This window comes from Apodemus sylvaticus, chromosome 3 (genome assembly GCF_947179515.1).
Source record: "Apodemus sylvaticus chromosome 3, mApoSyl1.1, whole genome shotgun sequence".
Classification (NCBI taxonomy): domain Eukaryota; kingdom Metazoa; phylum Chordata; class Mammalia; order Rodentia; family Muridae; genus Apodemus; species Apodemus sylvaticus.
The window spans coordinates 164467913-164487175 of NC_067474.1; the positions used below are offsets into that span (position 1 = coordinate 164467913).

Here is a 19263-nt window from a genome sequence, read left to right on the forward strand (position 1 = left end):
GCTGGAGAGATGGCTCAGTGGGTAAGAGTACTGACTGTTCTTCCAAAAGGTCATGAGTTCAAATCCTAGCACCCACATGGTGGCTCGCAACCATCCGAAAAGAGAAAAGACATCTGATGCTTTCTTCTGGTGTCTGAAGACAGTTACAGTGTACTCACATATAATAAATAAATAAATCTTTAAAAAAAAAAAAAAGAGCTGGGCGGTGGTGGCGCACGCCTGTAATCCCAGCACTCTGGGAGGCAGAAGCAGGCAGATTTCTGAGTTTGAGGCCAGTCTGGTCTACAGAGTGAGTTCCAGGACAGCCAGGGCTACACAGAGAAACCCTGTCTCGAAAAAACCAAAAAGAGATACTATGGAGCTGGAGAGATGGCTCAGAAATTAAGAGTAATCTGTTCTTCCAGAGGTCCTGAGTTCAATTCCCAGCACCCACACGGTGGCTAATAACCATTTATGCTGGGATCCGATGCCCTCTTCTGGCATGCAGGTATACATAAAAATAAATCTTTAAAAAGAGAGAGAGGCTGGGCGGTGGTAGCATACACCTTTAATCCCAGCACCTGGGAGGCAGAGGCAGGTGGATTTTTGAGTTGGAGGCCAGCCTGGTCTACAGAGTGAGTTCCAGGACAGCCAGGACTACACAGAGAAACCCTGTCTCAAAAAACCAAAAAAAAAAAAAAAAAAGAGAGAGAGAGAGAGAAAGAGAAAGAGAGAGAGATACTAAGAATAACTCCTTTCTATACACATTTGTGCATTCCTCTCTATCTAATAATTTCAATAAAGGAGAAGCAAGTCTTACGACCATGGGTATACCTGTAAAATGGCCCCAATAGGTAAGAATGTGGGGGTTTTGGGGAAGACAGAAAGAGAGGGAGAGGGAGAGGCAGACAGGGAAGGGTATGCATGTATTTTTGGCCTTCGATTCTCTGGCCATTCTGTGAAAGTACAAACTAGTTCCTGTGTCGGGAATGCTGCTTTTCGAATCCTAACTCACTGCCAAGAATCAGGCAACACAGGAACAGTCTCTGGCAAATGAGATTTTCAATTTCCAATGTGACTGAATAGGCTCAGCCAGGTTCTCCAACTGTTTTCTTTTAACCACTGTCTAAAATAACCTGATAGAATTTTTAGATTTACCAGACATATATCCTGCAACTACGAGATGGAGAATCCTCCGTTGCACTGCTGACACAGCTTTTTTGTTTTTTTCTCAGAAATCAAGAAACACCTCAAGAAACAGGAGTTGGAGATGCAGCCCAGTTGTATGTAGAGTGCTTGTCTAATATGCACAAAGCCCTAGATTCTATCTCCAGTCTGGGGATTTAAGGGAGACACCCATAGATTAGAGGAAAATAGTCCCTATGGTTGGTTCATCGGCTTGAAATAAAGCATTCTAAATGGAAATTATTATATTTTTCATTAAAACAGTTTAGTTATAATACTATATCCCCAGCTTGAAAAGCAAGTGAATTTAGATTTTTTAAAAACATTTTGCATGTGTGTGTGTGTCTACAAGGGTATGTGGACTGTGAGTTCAGGTACTGAGTCCAGTAAAGGATGTCTGCCCCTTGCAGCTAGAGTTACAGGCAGCTGTGGGCCACCCAGTGTAGATGCTAAGAACCAAATTCAACCTCTGACAAGAACAGTATATGTTTTTAAACAATTTGAGTCCACCCCCATTCTCTCTTTTTTTATATTTAATTCATTTTAATATTTTGTCTTTTATATTTGTGTGTGTGGAGGTCAGAAGACAACTTGCAGGAGTGCTGAGAACTAAACTCAGGTCACCAGGCTTAGTGACAAGCGCCGTCCACTGAGCCATCTTGCCAGCCTGTAGATTAGTTTTTAAAAGCATTGTTTGATTGTTGTTTTGAGACAGGGTCTATGTAGCCCTGGCTGTCCTGAAGCTCACTCTGTAGACCAGGCTGGCCATACACTCACAGAGATCTGCCTCTGCCTCCCAAGTGCTAGGACAGAAGGTATACACACCACTCCAATCGACTTTAAAGACATCTAAGACTTAGTGCACACATCTTTGTACCAGGATGACTCAACACCTTCCCCTGTCATAACGGACTGTCATTAGAATTTTGTTTGGTTTTTTCAAACAGGGCCTATGCAATCCAGGCTTACCTCCTCCTGCCTCAGGCTCCTGAGTCCTGGGCTTATAGGTATGCACTAATACCTGACCCACTTAAAATTTAGCATTTAAAAACTATGATTTATCTTTTCCTTTTTGCTTTAATTTCTAAACTATTAGTCCAGGCAAGCTGTATTTTTAGTTATCCCTCTGTACACAAGATTTTTGTTTACTTACATTTCAATTGTCTTTATTATATGTGGAGCTTATAGTAATTTGAGCAAATACTTTCCAAGGCAGTAAGTATTACAAAGAATAAACAAAAATTTCTCATAATGGCTTATTTTTACTATTTATTTTAACTTGGATGTATGTTATACAATCCAAGTGCTAGTTCTTAAAACCAAAACCAAAAACAACACAGCAAGCCTTTAAAATGTATACAAAACTCTGTATTTAATGAGCTGGGTGGCTGTGTGTTTGGACAGGAACACAGGGGACCCAGGGGACTGCAACCGGCCCCACAAAACAAAAGCAGATGAAAGTTCAAGGACAGAGGAAGTTAAGTAAGACACACTGGCAGAGTATGATATGGAGTGTGCATGCCGCTCCCCTCACCTCCTAGCAATAAAGGCTGGAAACCTGAAGAAGAACACATTCAGAGAGCGGGGACTACAGAGCCACTCATGCTGACTATAATGCGCGACTGTGCACTCCTGTGTGCTTTAGTCAACGTGTTGCAAACACATCCTAAGGAATCCCTGTCTTGGAGAAACTTGCCTTCCATTGGGGAAGAGGCATTAAAGCTGAGGACTATGCATGCACTTGAGGGGAGGGAAGGAAAGCCAGAAGGCGAAGCTGCAGCTATGCAGCTCAGTCAGGGGAGGCCATGTTGAGGTGGTTAAGATTTAAGCAACAATCTGAAAGAGGTGAAGGAGTTGGCTGAGCAGATTAGAGAAAAGGAGCAATCCAGGCTGCAGAGAGCATGAGTGCTAAGGTGGAGCTGCGGGCACGTTAAAGGAGCAGTAGGGGAAAGCCAGTAAGGGAGCAGAAGGAGCATCCAATAAAACAAATCCCAAAAGTTTAGGAGCCAGTGACACACAGCACAGGCCACGGGATTTGCTGAAGTCAGGGGGAATAACCTTTCCCAGGCTAGAGGAAAGAAAAATAGGGCAGGGGGGTTTGTAAAGAGAAAGGGAAGCCGGGTGGTGGTGGCGTACACCTTTAATCCCAGCACTTGGGAAGCAGAGGCAAGCGGATTTCTGAGTTCGAGGCCAGCCTGGTCTACAGAGTGAGTTCCAGGACAGCCAGGGCTACACAGAGAAACCCTGTGGGGGTGGAGGGTGCGAGGAGGGAAGAGAAAGGGAGAGGTTGAAGGAGTGCATGCCTTTGAGGTGGTAGATACATTTTCTGCTTAGAGAGACAGTGGAAGGCAGGTCAAGTCACTATGAACATCCTGACAGGACCAAGCCGACCTGCTTCAGCAAACATCAAAGTCAAACTGAGAGCTCCACACTGCTGGTGGCACCATGCCCAGCCCTATGTGAGGCTTTTCCATGAAACAGAGTAAGGACAGAAGGAATGGATCGCAGGAATGGCTCAAGCTGGCATGTGTCTAGTGGCTCTTCAGAAGAGTAAAGAACTTAAAACACCAAATGTGGATATCGTAAGATAGGGGACAGACATCACTGTACAGGAAACAAAGAGACTAAGAAGAGCCTTGGGGGTTCAACATGGAATGCACCAGCAAAAAGACTACAGGAGTGAGAACTCTAAATTGCCAGGGTTTAAGATCAGAAGGCCAATTTGAGATCTGAAAGTGATGACAGTAGATGTGGCCCAAAAGTAACCTGAAAAGAACCCAGCCAGTGCTGGAGAAGTGAGGGAATTTTAAGGGAAGGGTAGTTTTTAAAGAAGTTCAGCACAGTGGTTACGAACCTAGATCTAGTCATGGTAGGGAAGTTTAGCATGTTTCAGTTTCTTTACATGAGAAAGAACTTTAACAATATCTACTGGGCATGGCTGTCTATGAATTAGGTTAAGAAATGTGCTTACAGAGAGTCTCCTGATATACAGAAACTGTTCAGTATGAGTACAATACTTTTCTCCTTATTGCTGCTGCTACTGTTTATTTATAGAGTCACTGACATCTGCCAAGATGATGCGAAAAATCTGTACAAGGCCTTAGCTCAGGATAGATTCCCTAGCTCAGCATATGCAAAGTCCAGGCTCCAATGCCTAGCAACACAAAAATAACAATAAAATTTGAATATGAGGGAAAACTAAGCCAAAGGCACTCAAGTTACCAAAGGAGAAAATGACAGAAGACTATATAACTGAATGACAAGCTCTGTTGTAAACAACAGAAATTTTTAAACTGTAAAATAAAATGCAAAAGCTTTCTGAGGCTGGGGATTTAGTAGAGCATTTGCCTAACAAGTTCAGTCCCCAGCCCCACCAACCAAAAGAAGGTTTTGTATCCAAGAGATGTTTTTAGTCTTTTAGTATATGTGCTGCCGAAGCAAGCATTGATTTTAGTCTTTTAACCTGCATCTCATATGCAGCCATACACAATCATAAAATCATTAATATTATACAGTATGAGAAAGAGAAAATCACAGAAGTTTCCACAGCACAAGCAGCAGTACACTGAGAAGTAAACTAACTGCAATGAGAAAAGAAGTCTGAGAACAAGTGGTAGGCCTTACAGTACTTTAGGATAAAGACCTGAATCTCTCTGTAGGCTGGATTAACTCCTAACTACTATGAGAACAAACCAACCACTGAGCTCTTAACAAAAACAAAACAAAACAACCTCTGGGAAGTCCAAGAGCTTTTCTACCAGATTTTCCTATCACAGCCACATCTGTTTAATGTCTTCTATCCTGCGACAAAATCCGAGGTTCTAGAAGTATACATATTCGTTCTCTTATGGAGTTTACACGTTTACCACTACGTGTCAAACAAGACCTCTTTCAAAGAGAACACTGTGAACTAGGAACAATAGTAGATACACCTTTAACTTTAGGGCACTGTGAATTATATCACATCAGCTTACAAGACCAAAGGGATAGGCTTACTCTTGGGAGAGACTTGTTACAGTGAGTAGCCCAGGAGGGGGCTTACAAACGAGGCAGCAAGGACTGGTGGTTAGCCTTTATTTGTGTACGCAGAATAAGACCAAACCAGAAAAAAACAAGCTAGAAAGTGTTGGCCTTGAAAACTGTTGACAGGCTTTTCTTGGGCAGTAAGTTATTCCCTGCACTAATTTAGTAGAAAAAAAGAAAGTGCTTTCATATCTGGTCTTGAGATGGAAAACAGTCTGTCCTTTGCCTTAGAAACTGTATTTAATTGGATAAATTATAGAAAAATATTCAACAGTGAAGACATATGCAGAATCAAGAAATTTGTATTTCACTGGATAAATCCTAGAAAAATATTCACCAGTGAAGACCTATGCAGAATCAAGAAATCTTTCCTCCATTTCAGATTCATAATCAGGGCTAATTTTTTCAAAAGCTTAAATTATACTTAATCTCAGTTCTTTACATATACTTAAAGGTATTTCTTATTTTGATATGGAGTCATAAAGCAAACATTCTGTATATCTTGAATATTAATGTACTGCAAAACCCACTAACTTTAAACAGCTCGGCAGTTTAAAGTACTTTTTGCTCTTGAGGAGGGCCCCACTTCAGCTCCCAGCACCCATAGAGTGGCTCACAATCGCCTGTCACTCCAGGTCTAGCAGATCCAACCCTCATCTCTCCTTGGAGGGTACCACACAAGCACATAGTGCACATACACATACATGCAAGCAAAACACTCATACACATAAAATAAACAAATTTTAAAAAAACAAAATTAGTGTCTGTTGAAAGTTCACTGAGATTGCTTAACGATAAAAATTACAAAAAATAGTGTGTTGAATTTTCTTAGAAATAGAAAAACACTGGAATTTGGTTTTGTAGTTATTCTTAAGTAGACAGATAATTAAAATAGAAAAATAAAGAACTTATGCATTAAAAAAGGGGGGGGGAGTTCAGAGCGTGGGAGTATAATCCAGTAGTAGACAGCTTATCTAACAGGTCTAAGACCTGAGTTAGAGCTCCAGCTCCCACCCATTGCCGAAAACCAATATATATAATAAATGAAGTTTAAATTAAAGGGCATAAAGAAGGCAGGAGGCACGCCATCTTTCCAGGTCCTGTGCACAATCAAAATATAGGTAAACACATTTACAGGCTCACTCTGAAGCCAGTTATTGATCATTTTTAAATCTACTTTAAAACATCAAGATGAGTAATCTTCAAAGTCTATCCTCAAATAGAACATTAACAACTTCAATTACTTCATAATCAATACCAACTACCACACTTTTCAAAACTAAAATTTGGTTATGATGAAGCCAAATCCACAAAATGCCAAGCTTTAAATCAAACATCCACTATAATATCCCTTTTAAACAGTTACTCAAAGCCGAGCCCCACTTTTCTCTGGGTTAAGGCAGGCACACCATGACACAAAGCAGCATGCTTAGGGTTGGCAGAACAGCTGCTTGGGACAGTGGGAGCTACATAAGCAAGAGATCTGTTGACAGTCTAATTTAGGCTACCTCCAGATTCCACAAAGATGACAACCTGTGTCCTCAGAGATACTGCTGCAAATCGTCTCTGCTACCACAATATTCCAAATTTACCTAATCTCCGCATGTGGAGATACTATGCAAATCTATGCACGACATACAATACGCCGAGAGTCTCCGATATGGTAAAGTGGCCTTAACCATCAACAGGCCTTCGAGGGCCAAAGCAGCAATGGAGATGGATGATAAGTACAGAAACACAGAATTTCACCCCAACAAGAATGGAATCTTCGAGCCGGTTTACCCTGAAGGCTCACAGAGCAATCCACCGAAGAGGAAAAGTGATTTTGGAGCTCAGTTTTGCATTTACAGTTGGTGAGGGTTTGCGTTGCATGAACAATGACTAGCTTGCTCGGAGCGGCCTCCCAACCCCCACAACTTGGCTTCTGGTGCGGCCAGTCACCCTGAAAGCTGCCAGGGCTGTCACTCGGTGCCTTCCAGCAACCGGACTTGGCACCTAAAGGATTTGTCAGATCATCCTCCCAATATGGCTGCCAGAGTAATCCTGGTCGGCTGAACGTCGAGCCCACACCAGCCTTCCTCCCATCTGGCCAGCATCCAACAAGCCCCCTCCCTTTGCATGGCTTCCTCGGTCCAGCCCTTGAGCCCCCCGCTCTGTCGGATGCCCTTTGCTACCTTCATCGGGCCCAGGGACATTGCCACATTCCCAGTCGGAACCCTGATGCCAACCACAATGGGGGAGGGGGGCGAGAGAGCAGAAGGGGGGAGAGATCGGCTGGCTTCAAGCTGGGCAGGGCCCGCTCCCTCGGAGCTGCAATGTGCGCACATACGGAGGGACAGCGGCGGATCTGCTGGCCCGCGGACAGAGCGGGGCCTGGCAGCCCAGGGGCAGCGGAGGGCTGGTGCAGGGCGCTGCAGGGGGCTGGCAGGCCGCTGGACCCCAGCCGGGCGCTGCTCGCGGCCAGCCAGCCAGGTCCCTCCACTGAGGGCGAGCCTCCTCACCTCCGACCCCGAGCCCCGGCCGGCCGCGCCGCTCCCTCCAGGCGCGTCACCGGCCCGGAGCCCCTCCCGCGGGAGCGGCCCCCTTCACCAGCGCCGCAGCACCGCCGCCCACCTCCCTCCGGCCGCTCCGCCTCGGCCTCCTCACCTCAGCCGCGCTGCGGACCGGACCGACGGGCGAGCCGGCCGAGTCAGAAGACGCCGCGGCGCGCAGGGGCGCGGGAGGCCGGGCACCGACGCACCTCAGCGCAGGCAGCGGCCGCCGCGAGCCGCAGGGCGCCGCTCCGCAGCCCCATCACGCGGCCGCCCGGCTCTGCATCGAGGATTGGCGGGAGGCCGGGGCGCGGCAGTGGATGCGGCGGAGGAGCAGAGAGAAGCTCGGACGCGAGCTGTCGCCTCCCAAGACCACTGCCGTCTGACTACACCGCCTCGCAGCTCGCCAAACTCCGCCCGAAGCTGCCGGCGCGGGACACCGCCCCGAGCTAGAGCGCCGCGCGTCACCTCGGCCCGCCCAGCAACCGAGACAGACGCGGAGAATGACCAATCGAGATGAAGATTTTGAGACAAATGACCAATAGAAAAGCGAATCTGGAAGAGAGGGCGGGAGGTGCTGGCGGAGCGACGGAGACACTCAAGCGCCCCCTGGTGGTACGGGAGCCGATGCGGGTGAGGGTGCGGGCGTGCCTGGTGGGCGAAGCCGGTGTCCAGAGTTCCCTCCCTGGTGACCCCCCAAGGGTGTTAGCGGGTAGCAACCGCGCCTGTGTTAGCGGGTAGCAACCGCGCCTGTGTAGCCAAATGACCCGCTTCGTAAAGGGACAAAAAGTGGCTCAGTGACCGGGCGGGACTGGCCGGTCCAGATGCCATCGGAGCTGGGATTTTATGGGAGCGGCCGAGTGTGGAGTCATTGTCCGTTTGGAAAACAGCTCACACGGCGAAGCCACCGAACCCGGCGCGGTGGGAACGGAACCACGCTCAGGCATGAGTGTATCCAGCAGAAAGCTTCCTAGCCTATTCTTGTCGAACCCCAGCACAACACCTCCCACACGCCACCTTGGGAGAAAAGGAGGAATGAGTAATGGGAAAGCATGACTTAGTGGGCATTCAGCGTCTCCTTGGGAGATGGCGTGCTGGTGTGAGCAAAGGAACAAAACGCTTTGTATCGCGCCCAGTGAATGGACTGAGCCGCCTGAGAGAGATGCCCCTAGAGGGGGTTTCCAGGATTGAGAAGAACACAAAAGCTCTACGAGCCATGTTTGTTAAAAATCAGATTTAGGTTCAGCTCAAAAAAGAAGCCGTTCATAAGCAGCTCAATTCAATGCTTAATAAAACATCACAATGACAACCTATCAATCACACTGCATTTTAAGGTTAGAGGACGTGTTTGGGATTTACTAGCAGAACTGAAAGTAAGATAAGATTTTTTTTCCTCATCCCTGACTTTAATACAGCATTATTTGGTAGAGATAGGCCTACACGCTAAAACGTGGAAATTAACTTTCTATATTAATTATTCTGATCAATCCCCATGCTACTGAAGTCCTCAGATTCCCATTATTCTGCATTTATTGGACATTTTTCATTGTGTTTATTTTTGTTTGTTTTTGTTTGTTCAAGACAGGGTCTTAGTAGCTCAGGCTCTCCTAAGTAGACAAGGCTGGCCTTAAACCCACAGAGATCTGTCTACCTCTGCTTCTTGACTGCTGGAATGAAATGCACACCACTAAGCCCTGCTCTCATCATTTTCTTTAGAATTTATACTCCACCTTCCCACAAAAGGATTTGATGTCATTTATACCGAAACAAACACAAAATAGAATTGCTTAAAATATTAGGAGCAAAGATTTGAGTTGAAGATGGTCAGTCTGGGCTACATAGAGTACCCTGTGTTAGACAGACAGACAGGGCCAACCTAGATGGCTTAGGGGGTAAAGGTGCTTCTGATGAGCCCCTGAGCTAAGTCACATCTCCAGACCCCGTGACAAGATGCACGGAGAGAAGCTGCGGAACACAGTCATCTTCTGACACAGACTCACCTCATACACCCACTATACCATAACAATAAATTAAAATTTTAACAGACATTAATAAAATAAATAAAGCAAGAAGTTGACCTGAAAGTGTAGCCAATGGGCGTGCACTTGTTTAGCATATGGGAAGCCCTGACTTCAGTTCTTGAGTGGAGGAAGAGGAAGAGGCAATGAGTCATCAGCCAGTAGAGGGAGATGCTGATGGGCTTACACAGGAGCAAGAGCCTCGGACTCGGACACGCTGTGTGCTTCAGAAAGCTAGGAGAAAGGGCTTCAAATGGTTCACTATAAAGAAGGAAGAACTAGAGAGATGGAACTGCAGGTAAGGGTGCTTTCTGCTGAGAAAAGGACCCGAGAGCCAGGCAGTGGTTGCGCACGCCTTTAATCCCAGCACTTGGGAGGCAGAGGCAGGCAGATTTCTGAGTTCAAGGCCAGCCTGGTCTACAGAGTAAGTTCCAGGACAGCCAGGGCTACACAGAGAAACCCTGTCTCGAAAAAAAAAAAAAAAAAGAAAAGTAAAGGACATGAGTTCCCAGTACCCACATTTGGGCAACTCACAACCACCTGTAACTCCAGCTGCAGGAGGTTCTGACATCTCCATCTCCAAGGACACCTGCACTCCTGTGCACATAAAAACATGTAAATACACACATACAAAGAAGTTTTTTTTAAGATTTATTATATGTAAATATACTGTAGCTGTTTTCAGACACTCCAGAAGAGGGCATCAGATCCCATTACAGATGGTTGTGAGCCACCATGTGGTTGCTGGGATTTGAACTCAGGACCTTCAGAAGAGCAGTCAGTGCTCTTAACTGCTGAGCCACCTTGCTAGGCCTGTTTAAGCAAATAAGAAGCTATGAAGAAAAGCCTACTTGAGCCAGGAATGATGGGCAATGCCGATATTCTCAGCACTCAGGAGATAGAGTCAGGAGGATCTCCACAAGTTGGGAGTCTGCCTGTGCTACATATGGAGTAAGCTAGCCAGGGGTACAGGGTGACACCCAATCCCACAAAACCAAGCAACCAATTAGACAAACAAAAACAAACTATGTCTGCTTGAAGAAGCAGAATACAGAGAAAGAAGAAGAATATCAAAAAACCAGAGTCAGGAAAATAGGCTAACTACGAGCATATAGGTCTCTCGGCTTCCGGAAGGCCAAGACAAGCCTGAAAGTGCGGTGGCTTAATAAACACAGCTCCGTGGCGTCATGGGAGTCACCCACTTAAATCCAAGTTTAGTTCTGTGAGTTTATTAACCCTGAGATGGTTTAAACACTCAATGGAGCTCCGTCTCCATAGAAGGACCAGGGTAGCAAAGCCAGACCCATCAATAGAGGCAGACAAGGTTGCTGGGTACCACAAGGCCAAATAGCCGGCTATGCATACCTAAGCTTTTGATCCTCTGATAAATGAAGAATTCGCCCTGCACAGTCATTCAATTACTAGGCTAACAGATTGTATGTAAAAGAACCTGTCTAAAATCACACATCACTGTGAGAGTGAATACAGTGTGTTTTGATGAGGCCACCCCTAAAATTACAGTACAAAGAAAGTGAGGGGGGGAGGGAAGCCATTTTCCCCAAGTCAGAGTCTCTATAGCAGCACACAGACTAGAGCTCTGTTGTGTTCCGAGAGAACACACACACCTGGAACTGGAACAGAAGAACCAGGTACGCACGTGGGTGTGGGAGTAGATCCTATGACAGCAGCAGCGTGAGGAGTCAGCGGACCAGTGTGAGCCCATAAATGATAATGAGGGATGCTGGGATGATTGACAGGATGAGACCGAGCAAAGCAAGCATGGTGGTGTAGACTCACGCTGGAGGCTGAGGAAGATCAAAAATTCAAGGTCAGCTTTGTGTTGGAGGACAACATAAACTACATGAGGTTACATCTCAAAAGCAACAACAATAGAATGTGATGTTTTTCTTTATCCCATATAAAATAGAAATTCAGGTAGATTAAAAACCTAAATAAGCCAGGTGGTGGTGGTGCATGCCTGTAATCCCAGCACTCTGGGAGGCAGAGGCAGGCAGATTTCTGAGTTAGAGGCCAGCCTGGTCTACAGAGTGAGTTCCAGGACAGCCAGGGCTACACAGAGAAACCCTGCCTCGGAAAAAAAAAAAAAAAGGAAAACAAGAAAAGAAAAAGAACTTCATATTATTACAACATTTGTATCAACTGGTAAAATATGTGAGAGAAAAATATACAGTCCCCAAATTCAGTCTGAAGTTACCCCAGAAAAGACACAGAGATGGACACAGCAAGCTGCAAACCAATCTAACACTTTAATTCACTCTCTCTCTCTCTTTTAATATTTTATTTATTTATTCTATGTATATGACAAGTACACTTTCACTGTCTTCAGACACCCCAGAAGAGGGCATCAGATCCCATTACAGAGGGTTGTGAGCCACCATGTGGTGGCTGGGTTTTGAACTCAGGACCTTTAGAAGAGTAGTCAGTGCTCTTAACCACTGAGCCATCTCTCCAGCCCAACACTTAATCTCTTCTTTCACTGCCTCTGTCTTTCTGCCTGCCTGTCTGTCTCTGTGTCTCCTTGGCCAGTGTGTGTGTACGTGTTCATGTATGTGTAGCCAGAGACCAACCTTGATATTCTTCCTCAAGAGACACTCACCTTGTGCTTGAGCCAGGATGTCTCCCTGGGACTGGAGTTAACTGAGATTACGCTAAATTGATAGACTGGTTGGCCAGCGAGCCCCGGGGATTGGTGGTTACTGGACTGGTGGTAACTGCCTTCCCAACTCTGAGGGTGCCACCTTGCATGGCTTTTATAGGACTGACAGATACTGAATTCAGGTATGCATGCTTATGTGGAAAGCAATTTATCAACTGCATGAGAGAGAGTGAGAGAGCATTCAGCAGGTAAACTGCTTGCCACAGGAACATAAGAACCAGAATTTGAATTAGAAGTGGCAGCTAATATATAATTCCAGAGCTAGGAAAACAGAGACAGGAATCCCCCAAAGCAAGCTAGCTAGCTGGGTTAAGCTGGGAGAGCGTGCTTCAAAGAATAACGTAGAGAGCACAGAGAGGAAACTCCCTGACCTCAGTCTTGGTTCTCCAAAGGCATGTGCCCACACACATGGCCACATATACACACACGTGCACATACACCACACACATGCACATACACCATACATAACACATTAAAAAATAATAATAAGCCGGGCGGTGGTGATGCACACCTTTAATCCTAGCACTTGGGAGGCAGAGGCAGGCAGATTTCTAAGTTTGAGACCAGCTTGGTCAACAGGGTGAGTTCCATGACAGCCAGGGTTACACAGAGAAGTTCTGTCTCAAAAAAAACAAACACACACACACCACACACACATATATATATGTATATGTGTGTATACATACATATACACGTATGTATACGTGTATATATATATATAAATGGAATTTTTTGTTTGTTTGGTTTTTTTGGATTTGGTTTTTTCGAGACAGGGTTTCTCTGTATAGCCCTGGCTGTCCTGGAACTCACTCTGTAGACCAGGCTGGCCTCAAACTCAGAAATCCGCCTGCCTCTGCCTCCCAGAGTGCTGGGATTACAGGTGTGCGCCACCACCACCCGGCTTAAATGGAATTTTTGAACATTACATGAAGCCAGGCCTAGTGTGCAGGCCTTTAACACCGGCATTCAGAAGGCAGAGGAAGAGCTCTGTGGGTTCGAAGCCAGCCTGCTCAACATACTGAGTTCCAGCTAGACCTATACAGTGAGTATATATCATATATCATAAAAAGTAAAAAAAAAGTTTTGCTCCTTGTTTGTTTGTATGCTTGAGAAAGGGATTCTCTATATAACTCTGACTGTCCCTAGAACTCAGAGATCTGCTTGCCTCTGCCTCCCAAATGCTGAGATTAAAGACGGTGGGTGCTGCCGCTGCCACGCCCTGCGGCTCAAGTATTGCTTTTTAATGTGGGGCTGGAGAAATGGCTCTGCGGTTCAGAGCACTTGCTGCTCTTGTAGAGGGCCTACGATTCAGTTCCCAGCACCCACAGGGTGACACCCAACAGCCAGTGACTCCAGATCCAGGCGTTCTGATGCTTCCTGCTGCCCTCAGTGGCCACCAGGCATATCTGTGCTTCCACTGCATATGTGTAGGCACTCGTACACAGACTATGAGTAAACAAATCTTCAAACAAAACAATTCCCTCCCCCTAAGAGAACTTTCGTGAATTCCATATAGAGTCCTCGAATGTTTACTATTATGAAATAGCCCCTAAGCTGGAGGACACAGCGCGGAGCTCAGCCGTGGAGCCTTTGTGTAGGGGGTGCAAGGCTCTGGGTTAATAAAAACACAATAACTTATAAACTATATTTGTCCGGCAGCATCTGAGCTGTGATACCACAAGTAATCCTTGGGAGATTAGGACAGCCGCTGGGTCAGAGTGCCTGGGGACTCTGCCTGGCAGCTGGGCCAAACCTAAGAGGCCGTGTGGGTGGGACACAGAAACTGTGATCCTTTCTCTGGCCTGGCTTTAGAGCACACGAAGCTACCAGCCCCCACTGGAAAAGCCTGCTCATCTTGGTCAAGCAAGGTTAGGGTTAGGGTTAGGGTCAGGGATAGGGATAGGGTTAGGGTTAGGGGTTAGGGTTAGGGGTTAGGGTTAGGGGTTAGGGTTAGGGGTTAGGGTTAGGGGTTAGGATTAGGATTAGGGTTAGAGTTAGGGTTAGGGTCAAAAGTGTTGGATGTCACTTTCTGGTTGTGAAAGAGATTCCAATCAGTGACAGACGCTGCAGGAAGCTCTGAGAGTTAACAGAGACCGGTGTCTCAGCTTCAGTGTGTTTCTGAGTGGCTTTCACTCTACACTGTCACCAGCAGCCACTTGCCCAGGACAGAACCATTTGAAAAGCCTATTTTTATTTTGGGGAGGGAAGATTCTTGAGACCTCTGCTGAGCTGCCCAGGCGCCTGAAGAGAAAGTATTTTCCAGTTGGGCTTTAAGGAAGGTCAGGTAACACATGTTCTCAGGCCTGGATCATGTTGCATGCTTAAAAATAGGAACTGCTTATACTTTTGGACTTGAGAAACTAGAAGTCTCTACCCTCTTAGGCCCCCAAAACCTTGATTTACTATACAAAGTCTTTATAAATACTAACCAATGTCCACTTTATATACGCACATGCCTACAGACTGCATTAAACTCTGTATTAAATAATACGAAACCTGTGACGAGTCAGTTAATGCCCAGTTTCCCAGTGAGTATTTTAACAACAGACTGTAATTTGGTTTGACTCATTAATATTAACATACGGTGACACCTCACATGCCAAGGTTATTTGGAACCAGAAAATCAAAACCTGAATGTACCTCAGAACCGGTTAATCTACTCTTTCAGAATGATGGACACAGCAAGCCTCTAGTACTCATGTGGACTGCTTCTGTTGTTTTAATTTCATTTATTGTGAGTGGTGTGTGTGTGTGTTTGTGTGTGTGTGTGTTGTCTGTGGATATCAAAGAGAACTCTCCGAGTTGGTTCTCTCCTTTTTTTTTTTTTTTTTTTTTTTTTTTTTTTTTTTTTTTTTTGGTTTTCTGAGACAGGGTTTCTCTGTGTAGCCCTGGCTGTCCTGGAATTCACTCTGTAGACCAGGCTGGCCTCGAACTCAGAAATCTGCCTGGTTCCTACTACTACTGTTGAGACAGATCACTTGGATCTCTCTTAGTTCTGTCCCGCTGGGTACTTTAGGCTAGCAGGCCCATGAGCCTCGGGGTTATTCTATGGTATCCACTTCCTGTGCCAACATAGAAGTGCTGGGACGGCAGATGCAGACCACTGAATGAGACCTGTGGATGGGCTCAGGCTGTCAGGCCCCACCCACTAAACCATTTCTTCTTCTTCTTCTTCTTCTTCTTCTTCTTCTTCTTCTTCTTCTTCTTCTTCTTCTTCTTCTTCTTCTTCTTTCTCTCTCTCTCTCTCTTTCTCTCTCTCCTTTCCTTTCCTTCTTTATTAGAGTCTCACTATGAAAGCCTGGCTAACTAGAACCCACTACCCACTAGGTAGACCAGGTTTCCTTCTGCTGATTCACAAGAGCTGGAATTAAAGGTATGCGTGGTTTTTCTTTTGAGACAGGGTCTTGCTATGGAGCCCAGGCTAGCCCAGACCTTACTATGTAGTTGAAGCTGGCCTAGAATTCTTTTTTTTTTTTTTTTTGGTTTTTTGGATTTTTTTTTATTTTTATTTATTTATTTATTTATTTATTTTTGAGACAGGGTTTCTCTGTATAGCCCTGGCTGTCCTGGAACTCACTCTGTAGACCAGGCTGGCCTCGAACTTAGAAATCTGCCTGCCTCTGCCCCCCAGAGTGCTGGGATTACAGGTGTGCACCACCACTGCCTGGCTGACCTAGAATTCCTAACAGAGGAGCAATTTTTAAAAATAATCTAATTTAATGCCAGGCGTGGTGGCGCATGCCTGTAATCCCAGCACTTGGGAAGCAGAGGCAGGCGGATTTCTGAGTTCGAGGCCAGCCTGGTCTACAGAGTGAGTTCCAGGACAGCCAGAGCTATACAGAGAAACTCTGTCTCAAAAAAACCAAATCCAAAAAAAAAAAAAATTATTATTGTAGTTGTGACAGAGGAGGGTGTGTGCATATGAGGATAGGAAACCATTCTGTCCTTCCATTTCTGGTACCAACAATTGAACTCACAGACATTTTTACCATCTGAGCTATCTTATCTGGCCCTACATGTTGGTTTACTTATCTGTTTTAATTTACTTTGAGACAGTCTTATATAGATCAGGATGGCTTCTCACATGCTGTGAAGATGAAGATGACCTCAAATTTTGATCCTCCTGTCTCTGGCCCACCCCCTGCTATGGCTACAGGCATGTGCCACTATACCCAGTTTTTTACAAAGCGCAATGGAGTTGAACCCAAGACTTAGTGCATGTGAGAAAGGTGTTTTTCCACAAGGGAAGGATGGCTTTGAACCTCTAAACTTCCTGACCCTACTTCCCAAGTGCAGGCATTCTGTGGAGGGGCCACCACAACCAGTTTATGTGGTACTCAGAATGGAACCAGGGGTGGAGGATGATAAAGGATGGTAGGGGGTGGGGAGGTGGGTGGTGGTAGGGTGTGGGGAGGTGGGTGGTGATAGGGTGTGGGGATGGAGGGGAGGTGGGGGATGGGGAGGTGGGGGTGTGGGGATGGAGAGGAGGTGGGGGTGGGGGGCTGGGAGGTGGGAGGGTGGGGAGGTTGGTGGGGGGTACAGGGATGGAGGGGAGGTGGGTGGTGGGGTAGGAGGGAGTGGGGTGGGGGATGGGGAATGGGGTGTGGGTGTGGGTGGGGCTCCTGTGGCCAGGCATGTGCTTTACCAACAGAGCTACAGCCGCATTTGGTAGAATCCAGGAAGATTCTGGGAAGAATCTTTCACTTGGGAGCACTAGGATTAGGCCCATGCTGAGCCCAGTGGGCTTGAACACTCTCCCTGTTCCTGGGTGGGCTTGAACACTCTCCCTGTTCCTGGGTGGGCTTGAACACTCTCCCTGTTCCTGGGCATGGCAGTGGCTCTGCAATCAGAGGCGGGAGGATTGCTGTGAGTTTCAGGTCAACCTGGTCTACATAGTGACTTCGAGGGCTACACAGGAAGTTTGGGGCAGTTAAGATGTGGGATGCTAAGCCGAGTGTGGTGGCACACGCCTGTAATCCCAGCACTTGAGAGGCAGAGGCAGGAGGATTTCTGAGTTCAAAGCCAGCCTGGTCTACAGAGTGAGTTCCAGGACAGCCAGGGCTACACAGAGAAACCCTGTCTCCAAAAAAAAAAAAAAAAAAAAAAAAAAAAATGTGGGATGCCAGTCTTAAAAATCAAACAAAAAGCAGGCAGTAGTGGAACATGCCTTTAATCCCAGCACTCAGGAGGCAGAGGCAGGCAGATTTAACAGGCTCAGTGTCTCTTTATCAGTATCTTGTCGCTTTTCTTTCTTATTTCTTTCATTCCTGGGGACCAGCCCCAGGGCTTGTTGTTGCTAAGCAGGGCCTCCACTCCTAAGCCCCATTCCAGCCAGCCTAAAATTTTAACCAGAGAAGTCAGAAGGACGATAAACATGTGAGAGTTTTATGTTAGGGGAGGCTAATGCACCAAGTCTTGGGTCCAACTCCATCATGCTTTGTAAGAAACTGGGTATAGTGACACATGCCTGGAGCCATAGCGGGGGTCAGGGGTGGGCCAGAGACAGGAGGATCAGCATTTGAGGTCATCTTCATCTTCATAGCATGTATGAGGTCATCGTGGTCTACACGAGACTGTCTCAAAGTAAATTAAAACAGACAAATTAATTGGTTTAATTTTATGTATATGCCAGAGATGCACCAGGTACATGCAGTGCCCAGTTTGCCCAGAAGGGGCATTAGATCCCTATGTTATGTAGTTACAGACAGATGTCATCAGCCACTGGGCTCCTTGGAATCAAACCCAGGTCCTCTGGAAGCGCAGCCAGTGCTTTTAACCACTGAAGCACCCCTCCAGCCCAGGACAGAGACTGACATCTTAGAAGTATATGTAAAGAGTGGATGGAACTCAGCCACTGGGCACTTGCCTGGTGTGCACAGAGTCTCGGTTCAGTCGCCAACAGGAAGCAAATAGAATATACTGATGAACACCTGTCACTGGGGCAGTCGGTGATGGAGGATCAGCATTTTAAGGCTAGCCTTGGTGACTTAAGTCCCACTTTCAATAAAAGTTCACAAATAATGAAAAGTATGCATGTGCCTTCAAACCCAGCCATCTGGTGGGGTCCAAGTGGCTTATTTCAAAGTCCAAACTAATGCAAAACACGAATGTCTGGTGCTGGCTGAAATAGTGAATATCACGCTGCAGATGGAAACATGGGTCTAGAAAATTGATTTCAAAAACCAGTAGAGCCTGGGGCAGATGGGACACCTTCAAGATTCTATGGCTGGTGAGAAAGCTCAGTGGTTTGTAAAAGGGCCTGTAAGTTGTCCTCTGATTCACACACACACACACATACCACACACACACACATGTACACACATGTATATACATGCACCAAGTATGTACTAAATTAGTAAGCAGATAGATAAAATATAATGAAAGAGCCTGGTACTCTAGATAGATGACCTGGGCTTCTTGGTGACCCTGATGGTGACATTTTCTCACTTTTCCTTGAATACTCCAGGGTGCATTCAGGCCAATCTAAGATCTGTAACATGAACCCCCCAACTCAGAAAAGGAAAGGAGGGAGGAATTGAAGGAGGGCAGAAAGAAGGGAGGAAGGGAAGAAGGGGGAGGGAGGGAAAGAGGGGGGAGAGAGTACAACTAAGGAAGGGGAAGAAGAAGAACAGGGAGGGAGGACGGAGAGGGGAAGGATCAAGCCTCACTCTCAGGAGATGGCACCCTAGCTATGAGGACTCAGGTTCTGTTCAGAGCACTCCTTGGTGGCTCACAGCTACCCATAACCCTCCAGGGGGTGCAGTCACCCTCTTCTTCTGGCCTCCAGGAGCCTCTGCATATACGCAGCACTCAGACATACACACATATACTTAAATAAAAATAATTTTAT

The 19263-nt window shown here is 46.2% G+C and overlaps 1 protein-coding gene across 4 annotated transcripts in view; it reads right to left on the bottom strand.

The window, feature by feature from the left end:
• Kif1b (kinesin family member 1B) overlaps positions 1–8145 on the bottom strand; it is a 128155-nt gene extending 120010 nt beyond the window's left edge. For 2 of the 4 annotated variants that reach the window (XM_052178169.1, XM_052178168.1), the window contains exon 1: positions 7834–8142. The gene's annotated coding sequence lies outside the window, so the exon portion shown is untranslated. Of the gene's footprint in view, positions 1–7833 lie in introns of all 4 variants that reach the window. The other 2 variants (XM_052178171.1, XM_052178170.1) reach the window with 2 other exon arrangements.
• Positions 8146–19263: the final 11118 nt, after the last annotated feature.